Source organism: Crocodylus siamensis, chromosome 2 (genome assembly GCF_052110815.1).
Source record: "Crocodylus siamensis isolate JL-2025a chromosome 2, ASM5211081v1, whole genome shotgun sequence".
Classification (NCBI taxonomy): Eukaryota; Metazoa; Chordata; order Crocodylia; family Crocodylidae; genus Crocodylus; species Crocodylus siamensis.
The window spans coordinates 171,189,081-171,209,248 of NC_143396.1; the positions used below are offsets into that span (position 1 = coordinate 171,189,081).

A 20,168-nucleotide genomic window follows, 5' to 3' on the forward strand; every position below is an offset into this window, starting at 1 on the left:
TAGTAACGGCCCTTCAACAAGAAATATGTAGCCAGGAGGAACAGATAGAGGAGCTATGGGCGGACAGAGAGAAGTGGCAGGAGGGCTGTCTGGAGGCTGAACAGGAGGTTAGACAGCTACAGGAAGAGCGGAACCAAACCCGGGCCCAAATAGAGAAAGAGAATACAATAGTAGGGCAGGAGATGGAGAAAGTAAAAATCTTCCTGAAAAATTAGGAGGAGCTACAGGAACAATGTCAGTCCCTGCGGGAAGAACTAGGGGAACAAGGAAAGGAGAATGCAGAGTTAAGATCGCGGGTACAAGACCTGGAAGCAGAAAGAGATCGCTGCAGTAAACAAAGTCAGTCCCTGGAGAGTTGCCTAAAAGATGGCCAGGCTAGAGAGGCAGGCTTGGTTGCAGAAAAGAAACAACTCCAGTTAGAGAAGCAGGTTCAGGGGGGAAAGATACAGGAGCTGCTGGAGGCAAATACCCAGCTGGCCCGGGAGGCTCGAGAGATCAGGGAAGCAGAGAAGCTAAAGGAGGTAGTCTTAGCAGAGCGGGAAGTACATGCCTTAAAAGTCAGGGACTTACTGAAGCAGAGAGTGGAAAACCTGGAGCAGCAATTAGCCAAGGTTGTGAAGGCCGCTAAGGCGGAGTGTGAGGAGAGGGAGCTGCTCATAAAAACACTGCAGCAGGTAGAGGCACTCATTAAGGAGGCCCAGCCTAAACTGGTGCAGGACCTGACGAGAGAATGTCTTCCCATTGCTAAAGATCCTGGGGGCTCAAGAAAAGGAACTAAGCCAGGACAGCTAGAAAGCGGCCCTAAAGAACAGAGCCTCATAAGAGGAGAGCTAGAGGCCTTGAAGAAGGAGATCCTGTCAGAGGTGCAGGAGGACTGGGACCTTAGGTGGGAACAATGGCGGGATCACCACGTCAGCGAAATGAATCAGTTAAGAGATCAACTGAGGGAGTTTTCCCTACAGCTGAGTAAGGGGATAAGAGCTGTACGTGAGCCTGAGCAGCCAGAGACAAATAACTCAAAAGAGGAAGAAAGAACAGGGACCGACGAAGATATTTCCCCTCAGAACGAGACCTCCTATCCAAGGTACATAGAAAAGGCAGGGAAAAACCCCAATCCAGGGTGGCAGAAGCCACGGAGAGATGCCGTGAATAGCAGGACTGTCCAGCCCAAAACAGAAGAATTGAGGATCTGGATAGAAGGAGGAGGGAGCTGTTGGTTGAGAGAACACCTGGGATTAGGAAGAGACTGCAGCTGTACATAAATGGCCTGCCTCCAGACATCAGATGGCAGACCCTGAGGAGGATTCTCGAGGCCAAAATAGGCTGAGTGGCCTATGTGAAAATCTATGAAGGGCCCGGAGGGAAGTCTACTGGCCAGGGAAGAGTTGAATGCTGGAGCGAGGAAGATGCCCGAAGGGCACTAAAGTGCCAATGGGAGATATGGGGCAAGCTCCGAGACATCCAAGAAGACAGGGAAAAACTGAGAACCCAGCAAACCATCAGGAAGAAAGGACCCGGGAAGGTGAGCATCGAAAGGAAATTTTGAAGGGCCGACAGAAACGTAGCCAGCAGAGAGGGAAATTTGCCAGGGTTGGCTAAGGTGGGGGGACTACCTATGGCGGGTATATCCCAAGAAATCCCATACGGTGCGCCTTGGAAAAAAGGCAAGTTGGGGGCGCCTAAAAACCCCCGCCTACAGTCTGTGAGCTGGTGGAAATCTACGGAGAGACCCCGAGAAGAACTCTCAAGGGATGCCACATCCCGGCAAGTGAAGAGCAGCCACGGTGAGTCTCGAAACTTAAGGCGGGGGATGTGTCGTAGGGCCCACTCCTAAGGAGGCTCAACCCCAGGAGGGGGAGATATGTAGCAGGGCACTGGGGTTCCTGCTACTGGCATTGGGAGTAGGGCTTGGCTGCCAATCAGCAGGACAGCACAGCTGAAGGTTGCTTAGGCAACAGATTGGGTCAGCTGACAGCCAGGGGGCGGGGCCTGGCCCATATAAACAGAAGAGGCTGAGGCCGGAGCCAGTTCCCTTCTGGCAGCCAGGGAAGAGGGAGCTCTATTGGAGCAAGCAGAACAGAGCATAGCGGAGAGGCCTGATGGCTGGAGAGTGTCTGCTTGATGATACCGGGTGGAGGAAACCCTGAAAAGGATACGCGTAAAAGGGAGCCAGGTTGGCTTGGAAGTTGTATTTGTGTTGTAATCCAGGAGGGGGAGATTTTGGTTTTGGTTGTTATTACAACCGGAGGACTGGGAGAGGCTGTAGGGGACGGAGGACGCCTCATTAGGAGCTCCCCAGTGGAGTGGGGGGCTTCCTGGGTGCCCTGGGAGGGCACAGTGATTGGTGCCGGAGCTGGCACTGCGGGTGAGCACCGGAGAGAGGCAATATTGGCACTGGTTGGGCATGAGGAGGATCAGCTAGCTGAAAAACTGAAGTGCACTTTGGGACCTTAGTGGTAGCCCCTTGTACACTATAAGTTACATCAAGACATGGCAAGTGAGGAAAAAGTGGAGGGTACCTCAAGGAGCCAGAGAGGAGCAGGAGCCATGTGGCCATGGGGAGGCATCATAGCCACCCTGGGGCCTGGTCCTACTACATAGTCTACCTGACTCCTAAATTCTTTTTACACATTTAAGGTGACTTTCTTCTCCTTTGATAGGCCTTGGTCTCTCAATAATTAGCTTCTTTTCTTCTGCTAATTGTACATCTGGTACCTCTGGCAATTTTCCTTTTCTTCCTCTCATTACTGTTTTTTACCACACTGTGCCTGTCTTGTACTGGTTAGATTTAGGGAAATGTGGGCTGGAAAACCTACTATAAGATGGATAGACAACTAGCTCAATTGCTGCAAGCAAAGGGTAATTATAAATGGAGCCATGTCAGAATCACAGGAGGTTTCAAGTGGAGCCTTTATTAATCTGGAAAAGAACAGAAATCAGGGAATCGGTCACTGGCTGGGATTCCTTGTTATGCAGAAATGCATATGTCTGATTCTTATGGTCAGTCAGGACCTATACAGGGTGTTGAGTTCTCTCCAAATGGAAGCACCACTCTCAGAAGGCCTTCTTGATGGCCAGTAGTTACTACTCCCAGATGTCACAGTTGATCTAAATAAGGGTCATATTTTGGGCCTTGAAAGCACATGAATGCAGCAGTTTTCTAAGTCCCTTGGCACTGGGACTATTCTTTTCTGATTGGTTGAAAAAGCACCTGTCTCCACTGTGAAAGGGAGGGCCCTGTCTTGGTATGCTAAGACTGGTGCAGAGGTAAAGGCCTCCTTAGGTGATCAAATACAGATTGAGCTCTTGGGGACCATTGGAACTGGAACCCCTTTTTGTCAAATGCCATTATGGTAGCAACTCCCTTGAAAAATTTCCAGATGAATCTGCAGAAGTTTGTGAAAACTAGGTACCATTGGACATCCTATCCACCTTTTGAGGGGACCAATTCAGCCACCTGTTACTTTATATGAGTCCAGTCCCAGACTTTCTGGATTGATGATATATATCAAGAATTTCACAGTGGTGCAATCAAACTTGCGTTACTCCAGTTTCACATACAGATAGTTCTGATGGAGCCATGCTAGAGCAAAGCAGATGTACTAGTCATGCTGTTCATCAGATTCAGAGAAAATGAGAACATCATCCAGCAAGACCACTATGAACCGATTCAAGGCATCCCAAAAACATTGTTGCTGAAGTGCTGGAATGTGGTGGGAGCACTGACGAGTCTGAAGGGCATAAGAAGATATTCACAGTACCCATACCAGGTGCAGTATGCTATCTTACATTCATCCCTCCCCCTGGACACAGAAATATGAATCAACTTGTATGATCCTCTCAGATCAACTTTGTAAAGATACATTTTTGCCCCAGTCTTTCAAACAGTTTGTTGAAAAGGGAGCATGGATACTGGTTAGGGCATTATACTCTACAGACAGATGGGGATGGGGAGACTACTGCCGCTGCTGGCCTGCTGAGCAACCCTTGCAAAGCCAGCAGTCTAAGGCACTCAAGGGATCCCATCCCTGCCCCAGCCCTGGAACAAAATGTAGGCAAGACAAGGACCCCCCAAGGGGACACATGTGCCTATACACAAATGCTAGGAGCCTGGGGAATAAACAGGAGGAACTTGTCCTCCTGCCTAAACGCAAATAACTATGATGTCATAGGGATAACAGAGACCTGGTGGGACTCCACCCAGGACTGGACCACAAGTATAGATGGCTATATCCTGTACACGAGGGATCGAGAGTACAAAAGGGGTGGCGGTGTAGCTGTCTATGTCAAGGAGAGCTATGCGTCCCTGCAAGCCGATATTGCAACCAGCGTGGATAACTGGAGACCCTCTGGGTTAAAATCCATGGGGAACACGGCACAGGGGACACAATGGTAGGAGTCTACTACAGACCTCTCACCCAAAATCAAGAACCTGACCAGGAGTTTGCCAGGGAATTGGCTGAGGCTGTGCACTCCCAGTGCATGGTTGTCATAGGACACTTTAACTACCCAGACATCTCCTGGGAGGAGCATGCAGCCAAATCCGAGCAGTTGCAAAGATTTCTCCCGTGTGTGGATGACCTCTATCTGACGCAGGAAGTCTACGGGCTTACAAGAAGTAAAGTGCTGCTTGACCTGGTACTGGCAACCAGGGATGACCTAATTAGTGACCTAATGATTGAAGGGAAGCTGAGTGACAGTGACCATGAGCTGATCACCTGCACTATCCACTGTAAAGTAGGGCTGTGCGAGGATTTGGACAGAGCTTCGGATCCGGAGAAGCTTCAGATGCTTCAGGGTCTGAAGAAGTATGTCTGGGTCACAGCGCTGCCTCGTTCGGCTTCCAGAAGTGCTTCAGAGCCGCCTCGGAGATCCGGCCATAGGGTATATTGGGGAAACAACAAAATATCTACAACTCTGTTGTGTTTTGTCTGATTTGGATGAAATTATGGTTGACTCTGCAGAGAGCATGAAGTCTGCCAAGTTTCAAGAAGATCGGTGCAGGGGTTTGGTGGGAACGGCACTCCAAATTCTTGAAAGCCAAACTCATGTCACGGCTGTGTGTTACAACACGGGGGGGGGGGGCTGGGGGGGGGGACCGGGGGGGTGAAAACTGCAGGGCAGGTAGCACTTACTGAGGCCACAAAGCCTGCCAAGTTTCAAGAAAATCGGTGCAGGGGTTTGGGGGGAACTGCCCCTCAAGCTGCGGACAAGCAAAACTGGTGCCATGGGTGCTGTGGGACTGACTGTGTCTGTCTGCGGGGGGGGGAGACACTGCTGCAGGCCTGGCTGCTAAGCTGCTGTGTTCCCAGTTACCAATCGATCAATCATGATTCACTCGGGGACCAGGGACTTGGAGACCAGCTCAGGACCTAGCTACTGCACAACAACTTAATGAGCATCAATTAGCACCTACAAAACCAGGCTAAGGAGAGGAAAGACTCAATACAGACAATCAACTGCCCCAAGACCCACACAGTCTTGGCACCAGTTTTGTCTGTCAGCAGCCAGGGGTGCAGGGCCCCAGAGCCCCCCTGCACCGATCTCCTTCACAGCTGGAAGGCATCACAGCAGGGGCCACCATCCCTGCATCTGTCACCCTGCTGCGCCTTAGCACATGCAGTGTCACCCATGGCATGAGTTTTGCTTGTCCACAGCTTGAGGTGCAGTTCCCCACAAACCCCTGCACTGATCTTCTTGAAACTTGGCAGGTTTCATGCTCTCAGCAGAGGCTACCATCCCTGCAAGTTTCATCCACATCGGACAAAAAACAACCAAGGTATAGATATTTCATTGATTCCGCATTATACCCTATGGCAGGATCTCTGAGGCAGCTCCGAAGCTTTGGAGTCACTTTGGCCAGATCAAGGCAGAAACCCAGTCCGGAGCTCTGGATTGGATTCCTGGCATCTGAAGCAGCCAGATCCGAAGCTGGATCAGATCACTGCTGACTCGCAGAGGCCTACCGTAAAGCTGGCAAGTCAGTTAGTAATACAAAAGTCCTCAACTTCAGGAAAGGTGACTTTGACAAGCTCAGGAGGCTTGTCAGTGAGGCCCTGAAGGGCCACAACCCAAAGAGAAGGGGAGTTCAGGACGAGTGGTTGCTCCTCAAGGGAGCAATCCTGGATGCGCAAGCAAAGTCTATCCTGTCTCGAAGGAAAGGCAGCAAAAGGGCACAGCAGCCCCCTTGGCTCTCCAGGGAACTAGCAGACTGCCTGCGTCTTAAAAGGAAGATCTACAAAGGATGGAGGACTGGAACCACCACCAAGAAGGAATACTTTGCTCTGGTCCGGATCTGTAGAGAGCAAACCAGGAAAGCCAGGGCTGCGACAGAACTCCAGCTAGCTACAAATATCAAGGACAATAAAAAGTCCTTTTTTAGATATGTGAGGAGCCGGAGGAAAAGCAAGGGCAACACTGGACCCCTGCTACACCAGATGGGACAACTGACTACCAATGTCCATGAAAAAGCAAACTTGTTAAATGGGTACGTTGCATCAGTTTTTCACCAGACCCATGGGACTTCCTTGCCCACTGTGGGACAGGGATGCCCAGGTGAGGGAGATTCCTTACCCTCCATCTAAGCTGATCTCATGAAGGAATACCTTGACAAGCTGGATATCTTCAAGTCAGCCAGCCCTGACAGTTTACACCCCAGGGTACTCAAGGAGCTGACTAGCATCATAGTTTAGCCCCTGGCATGGATCTGTGAGAGCTCCTCGTGGTCTGGTGAAGTGCCCAAAGACTGGAAGAAGGCCAATGCTGTGCCTATCTTCAAGAAAGGGAAGAAAGTAGGTCCGGCAAACTACAGGCCCATCAGCCTGACCTCTATTCTGGGGAAGGTCTTGGAAAAGATTATCAAGGAGGCCATCCTTAACAGACTAGTTGACGGCAATATCCTGAGGGACAGCCAGCACGAGTTTGTTGTGGGTAGGTCCTGCTTGACCAATTTCATTTCCTTTTACGACCAGTTGACTTATCACCTGGACAAGGGAGAAGAGGTTGATGTCATATATCTTGACTTTAAAAAAGCCTTCGACTAGTAGACTTCGATCCCATGATCACTTCTTGGTAAAACTGGCTAACTGCAGCCTTGACCTCACCACAATCCGCTGGCTGGGGAAGTGGCTCCATGGTCAGATCCAGAGGGTGGTGGTTGATGGAAGTCAATCATCATGGTGCCCTGTGACCAGTGGGGTCCCTCAAGGCTCTGTCCTAGGGCCTATGCTCTTTAACATCTTCATCAATATTGAAGACATTTGTGTCAGAAATAGACCTGCCAAGTTTGTCAATGACACCAAACTCTGGGGTAAAGCATCCACACCTGAGGACAGGAGGGTGATCCAGGCTCATGAAATGGGCGGACGAGAACCTGATGGTGTTTAACACCAAAAAATGCAAGGTTCTCCACCTTGGAAGGAAAAACCTGCAGCATCCTTATAGGCTCGGCAGTGCTACGCTGGTTAGCACTACACATGAAAGGGACTTGGGGGTCATGGTTGACCATGAGATGAACATGAGCCTTCAATGTGATGCTGCGGCTACTAAAGCGAACAAAATGCTGGCTTGCTTCCACAGGTGCTTCTCAAGCAAGTCTCAGGACATCATTCTCCTGTTGCACTAGGCCTCCAGCTGCAGCTGGAGTACTGCATCCAGTTTTGGGCTTCACAATTCAAAGATGACGTGGAGAAGCTTGAGAGAGTGCAGAGGAGAGCCATGTGCATGATCAGAGGTCAGTAAAACAGATCTTATGATGAGAGGCTGAGAGCCATGGGACTCTTCAGCCTGGAAAAGCGCAGGCTCAGGGGCAATCTGATGGCCACCTATAGGTTTATCGGGGTGCTCATCAGGATCTGGGGGAATGTTAGTTCACCAGAGTGCCCCAAAGGTTGACAAGATCAAATGGTCACAAACTCCTCCACAACTGATTTAGGCTGGACATAAGAAAGACTGCCGCCAGAGGTGGTTCAAGCACCTACTTTGAATGCCTTCAAGACACATTTGAATGTTCATCTTTCTGGGATTCTATGATCCCTGCTGACTTCCTGCCCCTGGGGCAGGGGGCTGGACTCAATGATCCTCTAGGGTCCCTTCCAGCCCGAATGTCTATGTCTATATCTACATCTATATCTATGCCTATGTAAAATTTTTTTAGCCAGGTTCTCTTCAAGGCTTCTAGCTCTGAATTGGACATAAAGTACAATTAGGTAAGGAAACTTGTGACCCTTACTGAAGCTCAATGGGACAGCCATAATGGTCTGTGGGGCAGCAGGGTGTCCACTTTTTTGTCAAATATGCCTGCACAATCCTGCTATCTGGGGAGACAGGCAACCCAGAAGTGACATGACCCCACAATGGCCCCTGCTCTCAAGAGGAAGGCAGTGGGATGGCTATATGTTGAGGGCTGTGTGCACTTTCCAGTCCAGACCCCTCCAGTTCAACCAGGCCTCACAGCTCCCTGATCCCAGGGTTCCATTGCACTTTGCAGGGCAAACATCTGCAAAGCAGTGGGCATCGCCAGTACCATAGCAAGGAAATTTGGTGCCCAGAGCAAACCCACAGCAGCAGCCCTCCCTCACCCTGTGCACAGATCCAGGGGGCACATGCTCCCTCGTGCTTCCCAGGAGTGCACGCAGAGGTGGGAGTTGCTCTCCCACCACCCCCGTACCCCTGCCGAATGAGCCACTCTTGGCTCTGTCCCACGCACCACCCCATTTGGGCAGCACCTGTTGGTGTCCCTTCACTTCGGTGCCCGGGGTGGTTATGCTCTCACTGTCCCCGCTCCCCTTCCTACAGTATTGAGCATCACCACAGTACAGGTAGAGAGACCTGTGGACTACCACCTGCTCTTTGCTGCTCATCTAAACTGAACTGTAGGCCATTATCAGTTACCCCTTGTTTTGGCAATCCTATCCTTGAAAACAGACATCACAATTTTTCTACTGTCTGTGCTGCTGTAGCAGTTTTCATGGAGAAAACTTCTAGCCATTGGGAGTGGGCATCTGCCACTACTAGATACATCATCCCTGAAAAAGGTCCTGCAAACTCAATATGAAGCTGTTGCCAGGGAGGGTGTGGCCATTCCTAAGTGTGTAATGGCACTGATTTGGGCATATTCTGTGCTTTTTGGTATCCCATACATTCCTTAACAAGGTGTTCTATTTGCTGAACAATACTGGGCCACCATATAACGCTTCTAGCTAATATCTTTGTTTCTACAACTTCTAGGTACCTTACACACAACTCTTCTAAAATTCCTGTGCACAGTTTGCTGGGTACAACAACACAATTCCCCCGCATGACACATCCTTGTATAATAAGTTCATCTTTGCATGCATAAGACAGCACTAAATTAGGAGTGTCAGTATATTTCCAATTTTTCAGGATGGATTCATACATCTATTCCAGTGTAGGATCTTGCTTGATTCCTTGGCCAGTCATCATACAGGTTACTGGGGAATACTCCAGCTGAAATAAATTAATGATTTGAGTAGATTCTGTTTCTATTACATCAGGTTCTTTCACAGGTGAATGAGAAAATCCAATGAGAGAAAGGCCATGTGCCTTTGTTTTGTATTTAATGTCATAAGTGTAACCAGTTAAAAAGAGCACCCACTATTTAATATGGGCTGCACTTGTCCCAGACACTCCTTTTGTAGGATGGGTTGTTAATCTGTGACTAATGTAAACTTTTTCTCATAAGAGTATTAGCTATATTTCTTTACTCCCCACACCATACATAATTTCATTCTGTTGCTATAACTGATGCAAATGCTATGGGCTGTTCAGTTTCATCAGCCATAGTATGTGAACTCAATGTCATGTAAGGATGCATCACACACTAGCTTGATTGGCAACGGTTGTTAAACTAAACCAGTACAATATCAGATTTCATCAGCATTTTGCTTTTAAGTAAGCCTTTTGATACTCATGTGACCAAACCCATTTATGGTCTCTTTAGAGCAAACAATTTAAAGAGTACACCACAGTTGCTAGGTTTGGTAAATCTCCTACAGTAATTAATGAATCTTAGAGAAGAGCTACATTTCACAACATCTTTTGGCTGTGAGGCTTCTAAGACTGCTTTAATCCTCTCTTGCAGTTTATGTAGATTTTGCATATCATTAACACCATTGCAATCAGCAACTGACTCTGAAAAATTTTCATGTTGCACAATTTGCTCACAACATGTACTCTTCTAGAGGTTCTAATACTCTTCAAATTTCTCAAATGTTCTTTGGCAGACAAGGTTCTTTGGGTGAATCTGATATGTTTTATTAGACCAACTTAAATAGTTGGAAATGTTTTTTTAGCAAGCTTACAGGTTTAAAAACCCTTCGTCAGGCTGAGGAAGTCTCTGCAGTTGGTGTCTGCTCTTCCTGGATGGAATGAAAAATAAAGAAGCCAGAGGCTGGGCTGGGCTGCATGCAAGACAGGCAGTCAGTGAAGATGCAAACTGAGGAGTCAGTGGGTGAGAGACAGGCTGGGTGAAGGGGAGAATGGGGATGAAAGTAGCTCAGATGTTTTTCATCATTTTTATGAGTTAGAATGCTGTCATCCAAATAACACTGTTCGTGGAAGACCTTGTAACTCTTGATCCATTGCTTGCTGTCATATAGCAAGAGCAGAGGCAATGCCAAGCACTACTTTATTACACTGATATAACCCTTTCTGCAGACTTCTACTTCCTTCTGTAAGTAATCTTGTCTTAAATCAATTTTGGTACATCTCTGCCCCCTGGTAGCGTGGTAAAACTGTGCTCCAGTCACTCTAGGCAGTCCAATTCAGTATCTACCTTGGCATGCAAGCTTTATAGAATTGGCTGACCTTTGTGAAACTTGGTTTGGGTGTTTTCATCTATCATCATCCTAGCCTTGATATGTTTTGAAGTTCTTGAGACTTCCCTGAAAACTTCAGAGTCATGGTTTAATATATATCTAAAGTGTTGTTTGGCTGGTTCTGCAGGGATCTTTTAAAGTGCCTGCAGCATCATTATACAATTCCAGTTCAGAGGAATCTCTTTTATCCATTCCTGAACCCCCAAAGAGGGCCCTCCTTTTTAAATGATGCATAAGTCTAAGAGGTGCCACTTATTGTTATATTCTACAGGTACTTACATAAAGCCCTTTAGCAGAATTATCTTTCCTGTGTATGTTTTTAAAAACACAAGGGTCTCCTTTAATTAAATATTTTTAAAACAGTGGGGCTCAACCTTTTGGCTCCATGGGCCAGATGAAGGGCGCAAGACTGCTCCTCAGGCCAGACTGGGCCCCATGCTGCCTCTGTCTAGCCCACATGCATGGATTGGGTTCTATGTAGACTGGGCCCAGCCCTGCACACACGGATTGGACCCCAAGGTCCTGCACCAGATCCTGCCTGTTGGGACTGGGCCCCTGCATACCTGATCCAGTGTCCAGGACCACACTATCTGGGCCACATGGTTCAGAAATTTGACACTAGAGAAAAGCACTGTCACTACTTACTTGAAGCCAACTTTTCAGACCTGTGGGGAGCCCAACAGATGGGGTGAAATAGTGCCAGTGCTGTATCTAGTTTGCATACTGGAGGTTGACCACCCCTGTTTTAAAAGTTTTTTTTTCATATTTGGAATATGAGATTGCTGACACTGCAGAGCCTACATCCAACTCAATTTTAATGGTTTTGCCAGGAACCTGGGATGTCAGCTAGATGGCTCATTTGTCATCCTTGTTGACATGATATAGACCCAGAATAGCTGCTCGACTCTCACTATTGCATACTGTATAACTTTTTATTTCCTTTTCTTTACCACACACTCTTCTTTACTTCTCTTGGCACAGCACACTGCCAGATATGTCCTTTTTAAACTACAATTTTGGAAATAGTGTTCCTTCAACCAGCAATTATTTGGGATATGTTATCCTTTTCCACATCAGTAGCACACATCAGGCTGCTGCCAAGTCTGGCTGTTACACTGCATATTTAATGATTAATTATTTCCTATTTCCATAGCAATTCTATGGTATCATTTGCTGCAGTATCCATAGCTAACCCAACCTCAATAGCACATTTAAAGGTGAGTTATTTCTTTGTTAGGAGCTTCCTTTGTACAGCTCCTGGCCACACAAAAACCTGTCTCAGAGCCTCATTAAGTCCATCCTTACAATTGCAATGTTCAGATAACTTCTGTAACTCTTTTACAAATGAGGAAATAAATTCATCTTCAAGTTGATTTCTCTTACAGAAACCGAACATTTCTGCAGTAATCAGTGGCCTGGGTCCCAGACACTTTTTGACAATTTTCATTAATTCCTTAAAGATTTTGTTTGATGGCATTTATGGGGTGAGAAGATTGTGCAGTAAACTATATGATTTTTATTGCATTAAACTTAGAAACACAGCTACATATTTCTGTAGTGGAATCTCATTTACTTAAAAAAAACTGCTTCAGCCACTTGATATGCATAGACAAGCCCACCAGGGTGCTCTCATAAGCCCACATTGTTTCAATATAAGCAGCCATTTTGAGTTCCAGCAGCTTTTAAATGCTCACAATTAAAGCAAAAATTTCAGGTTAATTTAATGCATGGCCATCTTGTGGAACCTTTGTCACCATTTATATTTGTCCAGAGCATAAATAAGTGCTCCAACCACAAGGATGGGAAAAAGTGCTTTATACTGTAAAGATAAAGTAAAAGCAAACATTCATTGCCATTAGCAGATTCAACAGAAAGTAACTTTAGATCAACACATTCATATATATAGCAACTGTCTTTTAGTCATACAGAAATAGCTTACATTTTTATTTGTTAGACTGTCTGGAAATATTCATGTTTGAACAAAAACAGCACCTGAAAAATTTGTTTGAAGGCTTAACTTTGAGAATTCAAAGTGGGCTTAAGTAGCCTTTTAGAATGAAGGGAATGCAGCAAATTCCATTTCAGTTTTAAACACCAAAATAATACTCATGCCTCTTGTGTGTCATTCTTGATATTTACACTGACTGATGTTTCTAATTTCCACCTGGGTACAATGTGTGCCTTGTGTTTCCTTTTTGAGCTTGCTTAGAAAATTCCATTATGGATAAATTACCTCTGGGCATGTCTGTTGAGGAGTTTGTGACCCCTTGTGGAGCTATTCCCAAAGACAAAGAGTCGCTGTCTGTCTCAGCATGCTGGGCTCACTGAGCAAGCTCAGAGGCCCCAAATAAAACTGTTAGAGGCGATTTATAGTTTACAGACAAGATGCCATCGCAGGTGGGAATTTTCCACTGTATAAGAAAACAAGATATCAGGTCAGTGTGAGAAAACTCTTAATTGTTTCAAACTGGTTTTTGGCTACATGTTTGTTTTGAAATGGTAACTAATAGGGAGGAAAACTAAATCTTTGCTTACTTCAGACTTCAAAATGAATAGGATTTGGTCATTGCAGAGTCTTATCAGCCTGTCCTTGGAGGCTGAGTCTGTTTTATAGTTAACTGCTACACTATAATTTATGATCTTGTTAGTAAATTTCTACATGTCTTCATGTACATTTATGCTGGTTTAAAGTTACCATGCAGTAAATTACTGTGCAGTAAGTGGGAATAGGCCAGGGTTTACCTGTGCAGGTATTAAAGCACATTAATGCTGTGTGTAGACTGATTTAGGACTAAAGTTAATCCCAAATCAGTCCACATGCACAGTGTTACTGCACAGGAAGGTGTCTACATATTTGTTACTGCGCAGTAACTAATCGGGCTTAAATCTGATACCTGCATGGTGCAGGCGTGCCCGTCTAAGACCGAGTAACTGTTCCCAAGCAGCTCAAGGCGTGGTGATTTGTTGATTTGGATCACTGCCCCGATTCGATTTGGCCAGATCTGAAGATTCACTGCTGATTCAGGGAATCAGTGATTCGGCCATAGACACAGCTTTAAATGTTTTTTCCACATACCTCGAGGTACCAGGTGCGCCTTGTGAATGCTGTGATGGTGGGGCGGATGGAGTGTCCCACAGGAGTATGCCCCCACCCTCCCATGTGCTTGGTGGTGAACCCAGAAATGGATTGGAACTACTTCCAGTCCACTTCTGGGTATGCTGCTGAGCATGTTGCGGGGTCCCCCGTGTCCCTTTGGCTTGGCAATTGGCCACAGGGGGACCCTAGGTGCCCCCCCCAGACCTAGGAAGCACCAGTCACCAAGCTGGGGGGGCATGGGGAAGCCTCCCAGCACGCTCCCTGGTGGACCTGGAAGTGGACAGGAAGTGCTTCAGGTCCACTTCTGGGTCTGCTGCTAAGTGCACTGGGGAGCCCCCAACACTTACGTGGGAAGCTCCATCTGCCCCACCATTGCGGCATTCATGAGCTGCTTGGTACCTTGAGATATATAGAAAGAACATTTAAAGCTGTGGCTATATCCAAATTGCCAAATCTTTCCAAATCTCTCCAAATGGATTCAGAGGGTTCCAATTTGATTCAGAGAGATTAAAGGGTCTCCTGATTCAATTCAGGTTTGGAGATCCAGCCACCGAATAGGGCCAAATCTCTGCTGAATCAAATCAGGGACTGAAGATTCCCTATTTTTAAGCCTCCCTCAGAGGCATTGGGTGTTGGCTACAGTCAAGGCTGGGAACTTTGGGGTGTGCCAATGTTCTTGCTGGGAGCAAAGCGCGAGGTTCCTGGCTAGAGAGTCTTGCCCTCTGTTTAGGGGCAGACTGATCACCATATTTGGGGTCAGAAAGGAATTTTACCCCACGGTCGGATTGGTATGGACTGTGGGAGCGGGTTTTGCCTGCCTCTGTAGAGGTGGCATGGCTCTTTATACAGGATGTATTGAGCACGTATTGACGACATTTCATAGAGGCAGGACATTGGCTGCCATGGTTCCCCTGCTTTACATGTGGAAGGTTCAGGTGTGCTCTGCTGGCTTGATGGCCACCATAGTTCTAACAGATGTCCATATTCATCACATTTACTCCACTTATGCTGACCTGCCTTTTCCTGAGGCTCAAGTTCCTTCACATCAGGCTACTTTTCTTAATTCCTTAAGATGTCTCTGCTCATAATTGTTTTCTCACGCTGTATGCAGTTCCTTCAGCTTTACTTATTTATACTTTATGAAATACCAGTAGGAAAAAAAAAGCATGAGAAACAAGCAGCTCATGTCTCAGCCTGTAACCCCTGGATTGAGGCCAGCATCAAAATCTTCCACAGACGAGAAGCAAGAAATTATAGTATTCCATAGCAGGGAGTAGGAGAGAATTATGGTATGAGACACTGCATTAGTAGATCCATTTGAACTGTTTTATCATGGTTTTACTCTTGTCCTATGGTAATTTAAAGCTAAATGAGGGCAGTTTGTAACATAATAAATCAGCTTCTAAATTACCATGGTTTAGCTTCTATGTACAGCTGGATAGAGCAGATATGCAGAACAGCTCCAAGAGATCAACATGAAACTGTGGTATATGCTCCTCCCTTTTTCAATCCATATTTCTGTTTCATCTGTGTATATCTTTGGTGGACTTGGAGGTGAAGTAAGCAAAACCCAGAACTGCAGGTCCTTGAAGAGAAACATCTAGAAATGTGATGAGATCTCTCATCCAGACTAAGCACTGCCCAGAGCATTTTCCAGCTCTTGCTTTGAATTTGACCAATTGGGCAGGCAAAGTATGAAAATAGTAAGTCAGAAGGAGTAGAGTTCTGTAAAAGGAATGCTCCCTGGAAAAGACAGACCTTGGTATCTAATCCTGTGTGAATATGGAAGTATTTGATTTGGATTTGGTTGATTCAGAGGACAGTGATTCACTGTCCTGAATTGATTTGGCCAAATCAGCTTCAGAATATTCGGCTCTGATTCAGACAGGTTTGGTGACTCAGATAAGCCAGGGAGAGGCAGGCAGAGCCGGGTGGTTCCTCTGGCTGTGCCTGCCTCTCCCTGGATTGGGGGAGCTGTGGGAGAAACCCCCATGGCTTCCCTGCCTAGTCCTATCCTTTTCCCAGCTCCAGCCTAGACCTGGCACTTAAAAGAAAAGAAAAATCTCCACACTCACTGGATGCAGGAATGGTAACTGCGGCCTCTGGGTGCTTGTGGCAGAGCTCCCCCACACAGTGCAGGGCAGTGGAGGGCAGTGCGGATTCCCACTCCCCTGGCACCCACACACTGTCTGGGAGCTGGGACTGAGCACTGCCAGTCTCCGGATGATTTCTGGAGTGGCTTCAGTTCCCAGGCAGTATGCAGTGCCCTGCCGAGCTGCACTGCACCCATGCAATGTGACTACTGCCATGTGGGTGCCAATCAGGGGTGGGGGAAGATCCCTGATGCCCCCCCTCCACTCTGCCACAAGCTCCCAGAGGCCCCAGTCATGGCTGCCAGACCTGGTGAGTGTGGGTTTATTTTATTTTTTTTAAAGTGCCAGGAGGCTGGGGCAGGGGGCCTATCAGGGGTGGGGCTGGGCAGGGAAGGTTGGGGGCTGGGGGACTGTGCAGAGGGCTCTGCCACATGGCCCCAGAGCCCCTGCTACAGCCGGTGAGTGTGTGGGTTTTTTTTTTAAAGTTCCAGGGGCTGGGCTGGGTGGGGGATGAGGTTGGGCAGGGCAGCCATGGGGGCTTCTCCCTTGGCTCCTTCTGCTGTGCCTGCCTCTGACCCAGCGAGGGGAGCCACAGGGGCTCTGCCTTGCTGCTGCTTGCCCAGCTGGGGTGGGGTGGGTAATGCAGGAGTGGCTCGCTCTGGGCAGCAGCTCCCCATTCCCAGTGCTACTGCACCTGCATCAGTGCTGGGAGGGGACACTGCCCTGCCGCCTCTTGCCAGCTGGCACGGGGTGGGTGTGGGATGCGGCCGTGGCAGCACTGGGAGTGGGGGCTATGCCATGCTGCCACCTGCCTCCTTCCTTAAGGGGCATGCCGTGCCCGCATCCTGCCCACCCTGCCCCAGCTGGGCAAGTGGCAGCAGGGCATAACCCCCACTTTCAGTGCTGCCACATGTGCAGCCCACCCTCCCAACCTGCTCCCTGAGTAATACATCCCCCCGCCCTGGCTGGGTAGATTGTCCCAGGCCCAATCCCTCCCTCACCCACGCACCTTCCCTCCCCCCTCCCCCAAACACAACAGATTTACCAGATGGAGGCAGCTGTCAGCTGCCTGTTTAGCCTATGGTCGAGTCTCTGAATCATCCAAATCTTTTCCGAATCTTTTCCCAAATGGATTCAATACTTCAAATTGATTCAGAGCTTTTACTTGGTCTCCCAATGCGATTAGGATTTGGAGATTTGGTCCCCAAATCATGCCAAATCTCCTCCAAATTGAATCAGCTACAGAAGCTTTGCACAGTCCTAGTATCTAACCTAGCCGCCATCCCCCAGTTCACTAGGAGCTATCCAAGTTTATTCATTTTATCTGACAAATATTTAATGCAAGTTTCAGTAAGCCAGTTTCAAGTTGAGAGCCTGAGACTGCCCTCAGCAAGGTCTAGCTCATGGTCTGGTGGTCAAATCATTTTTTGAGAAGGGAGAGATACACTTTCAAATACCTTTTACATAGAGACCTAGAAACTGTCTCCTGTTCTCTGGGCACATGCTACTGTTATTGAGCTAAAAATTGAGAGGACATATAATACCTACTTTACTTCTAGCAGGCACATATAAAAGGTTATCCTAAGATACTATAGATGGAAATGGATCCCATACTGTACATAGGGGGACAAAATTGTGGCTACAGTAATGCCACTTCATCATGTAAAGGTCAAATCCACCTCCTATAACCAAAGTAAAAATTTGTTCTAAGCCCTCAGAAATCTAGAAAGGAGAGAAGGATCTTTACTAAAGTGTTATCATTTTTGTTAATGTGCAAATATTTCTCCTACCCCCCGATGGTGTCACTGCTACTCCCTTCGTAATCATGGGAATAGATTCTGTTATGGCACAGATGTACAGTACAGTATAATATAATCCAAAAGAGAGATGCTTGTTTATTTGTTGCAACTGAAATAATAACTAAAAATAGGGCTTCTCAGACCTGTAGGTGCTTAACCCACCATTAACAAGTAACGTTTGGGATTACAGAATAGTAGAAAACTTCACAGAGCAGGTGTAATAAGAGCTTGCTGACATGCTTTTGTACATCAACACTGAGGGCAAAACAAATCCAAATGCAATGTGCCAAGACAACACTGTTTGCTTTTAAAAACTGTGTGTTGTTGAAAAAAATCAGACTTCAGGTAAATATCCCAATATACCATATTTACCCAAGAAAATGCTGAATTTAAGATGATTCCCCCCAGTATTAGATACTATACATGGAAAATATATATATCTGTTATCTGCATACAGTATCTAATTATTGGAAGGTTGTAAATTTGCCCTCCACAACCATTGTGGAGAAGTAAAAGCAGTGGCAGGGGGCAGGTGATGGGGAGACAGGCAGTAGGAAGGTGGTGGGGAGATCATAGAGGGGCAGACAGTGGGGGATAGGCAAATGGAGGGAGCAGAGAAGGACCTACAACACCAAGGGGTTTCTCTTTGGATGGGCAAAGTTTATGCACTATCTTTATCTTAGGGCTCTTGCAGTCTTTTCTTTTATATTATTCTAATTATTTGAGCTACTAATATTATACAGCATTGTATATAGTTACTGGGTCAGGTTTTTTCAGCAGCTACAGTAGATATCATTATTGACCTGAAGACCACTGAGCTGTGCACATTAGGTACTGATATAGCACTACTTTATCTGGAAGATTAAATAAAACAATACAATTATGATCCAGCAAAGAGGAGGAAAGCAACACAAAATGATCAGAATTAATATTTCTCACACAGTCCACTACATACAAGGGATCAGAATCAGGTAAGGCAGTGGATGATTACATTCCTGCTGCTCACAAACAGGGAAAAATTAATGGGGAGTGTCGTAGTAGATGGTAACTTGGGCCAACCTGACCAACCTGATCGTCTTCTATGATGAGATGACTGGCTCTGTGGATGTGGGGAAACCAGTGGATGTGGTGTACCTTGATTTTAGCAAGGATTTTGATACAGTCTCCCACAGTATTCTCATAAACAAGCTCAGGAAGTGTGGGCTGGATGAATGGATGGTAAAGTGGATAGAAAACTGGCTGGAGCACTGGGCTCAAAGGATAGCAATTAATGGTTCAATGTCTAGTTGCCAGCCAGTATCAGAAGGAGTCCCAGGGGTTGGTCCTGGTGCTGGTTTTGTTCAATATCTTCATAAATGACCTAGAACAGGGGTGGGCAAAATGTGGCCCATGGGCCGGATGTGGCCTGCCAGGCCATTCTATCTGGTCCGTGGGGCCCCTAAAAAATTTAGAAAATGAATAGTTATCTGCCCCTGGCTGCCTGTCATGCGGCTTTCGATGGCCTGCCAAAACTCAGTTAGTGGCCCTCTGCCTGAAATAATTGCTCGCCCCTGACCTAGAAGATGGCATAGAGCAGGGGCAGGCAATTAGGGCTTTGCAAAGCTTCAGGTGCTGATTCAATTTGGAGATTTGGCCCAATTCAGTGGCCAAATCTCCAAAATCTGAACTGAATCAGTGGACCAATTAAGTGGTCTAAATCGATTCAAAGCTCTCCAAATTGATTTGGAAAAAATTTGGAGAGCTTTGGTGATTTGGGCAGTTCCCACCCACTGCAGCAGGGAACTGGACCCAGACACTGAGCTGGTAAGTAGGGGGTGGAGGAGGGGAGGCTGGGGGAGGGGACCACGGGGGGCAAGCTTCCCTCCAAGATGTGTGCCAGCTGTGCACGATTTAAAATCTTGCCGTGCACTAAGTTTTTAATGCCGCGCACCCGCCCAGAGAGGAGGTGGGCATGGAGTGCGGCAGAAACACCGGGGCCAGTGCGGGACACTTACTGGAGGTAAGCTTCTCACTTCTCAGGCAGTGGCTCCTCTCCGAGGTGAGGTGGGGGCAGAGATGGGGGCTGCCTCCTCACAGCACTGGGGAACTGCTCCGGCTGGTTTCTTTACTTTGTTGTAGCCGGAAATTCTGGCCATCACCCCTTCTGCTGCATCTGGTGTGCTGGGGCATTCATTTAGTTACTGGCTGAGTGTGGGAGGAGTTCCCAGCTCCACCCCGGCCCCGGCCTCGGCTTCAGCCCTGGCCCTTGCCTTGGCCCTGGGGAGGGATCAGGGGGGCCCTGGAACTACATCCTGCAGGGGGTCCCCAGAGATTGTGGGCTGGCCCTGCATGTGATTTCCCC

General features: G+C 47.3%; 1 long non-coding RNA gene across 1 annotated transcript in view; it reads left to right on the top strand.

Moving 5' to 3' along the window:
- The first annotated feature begins 13,133 nt into the window (after window positions 1–13,133).
- Window positions 13,134–20,168, top strand: part of LOC149871303 (uncharacterized) — a 98,503-nt gene continuing 91,468 nt past the window's right edge. The window contains exon 1 of the long non-coding RNA XR_016440522.1: window positions 13,134–13,273. This is a non-coding gene — a long non-coding RNA (uncharacterized LOC149871303). The remainder of the gene's footprint in view (window positions 13,274–20,168) is intronic.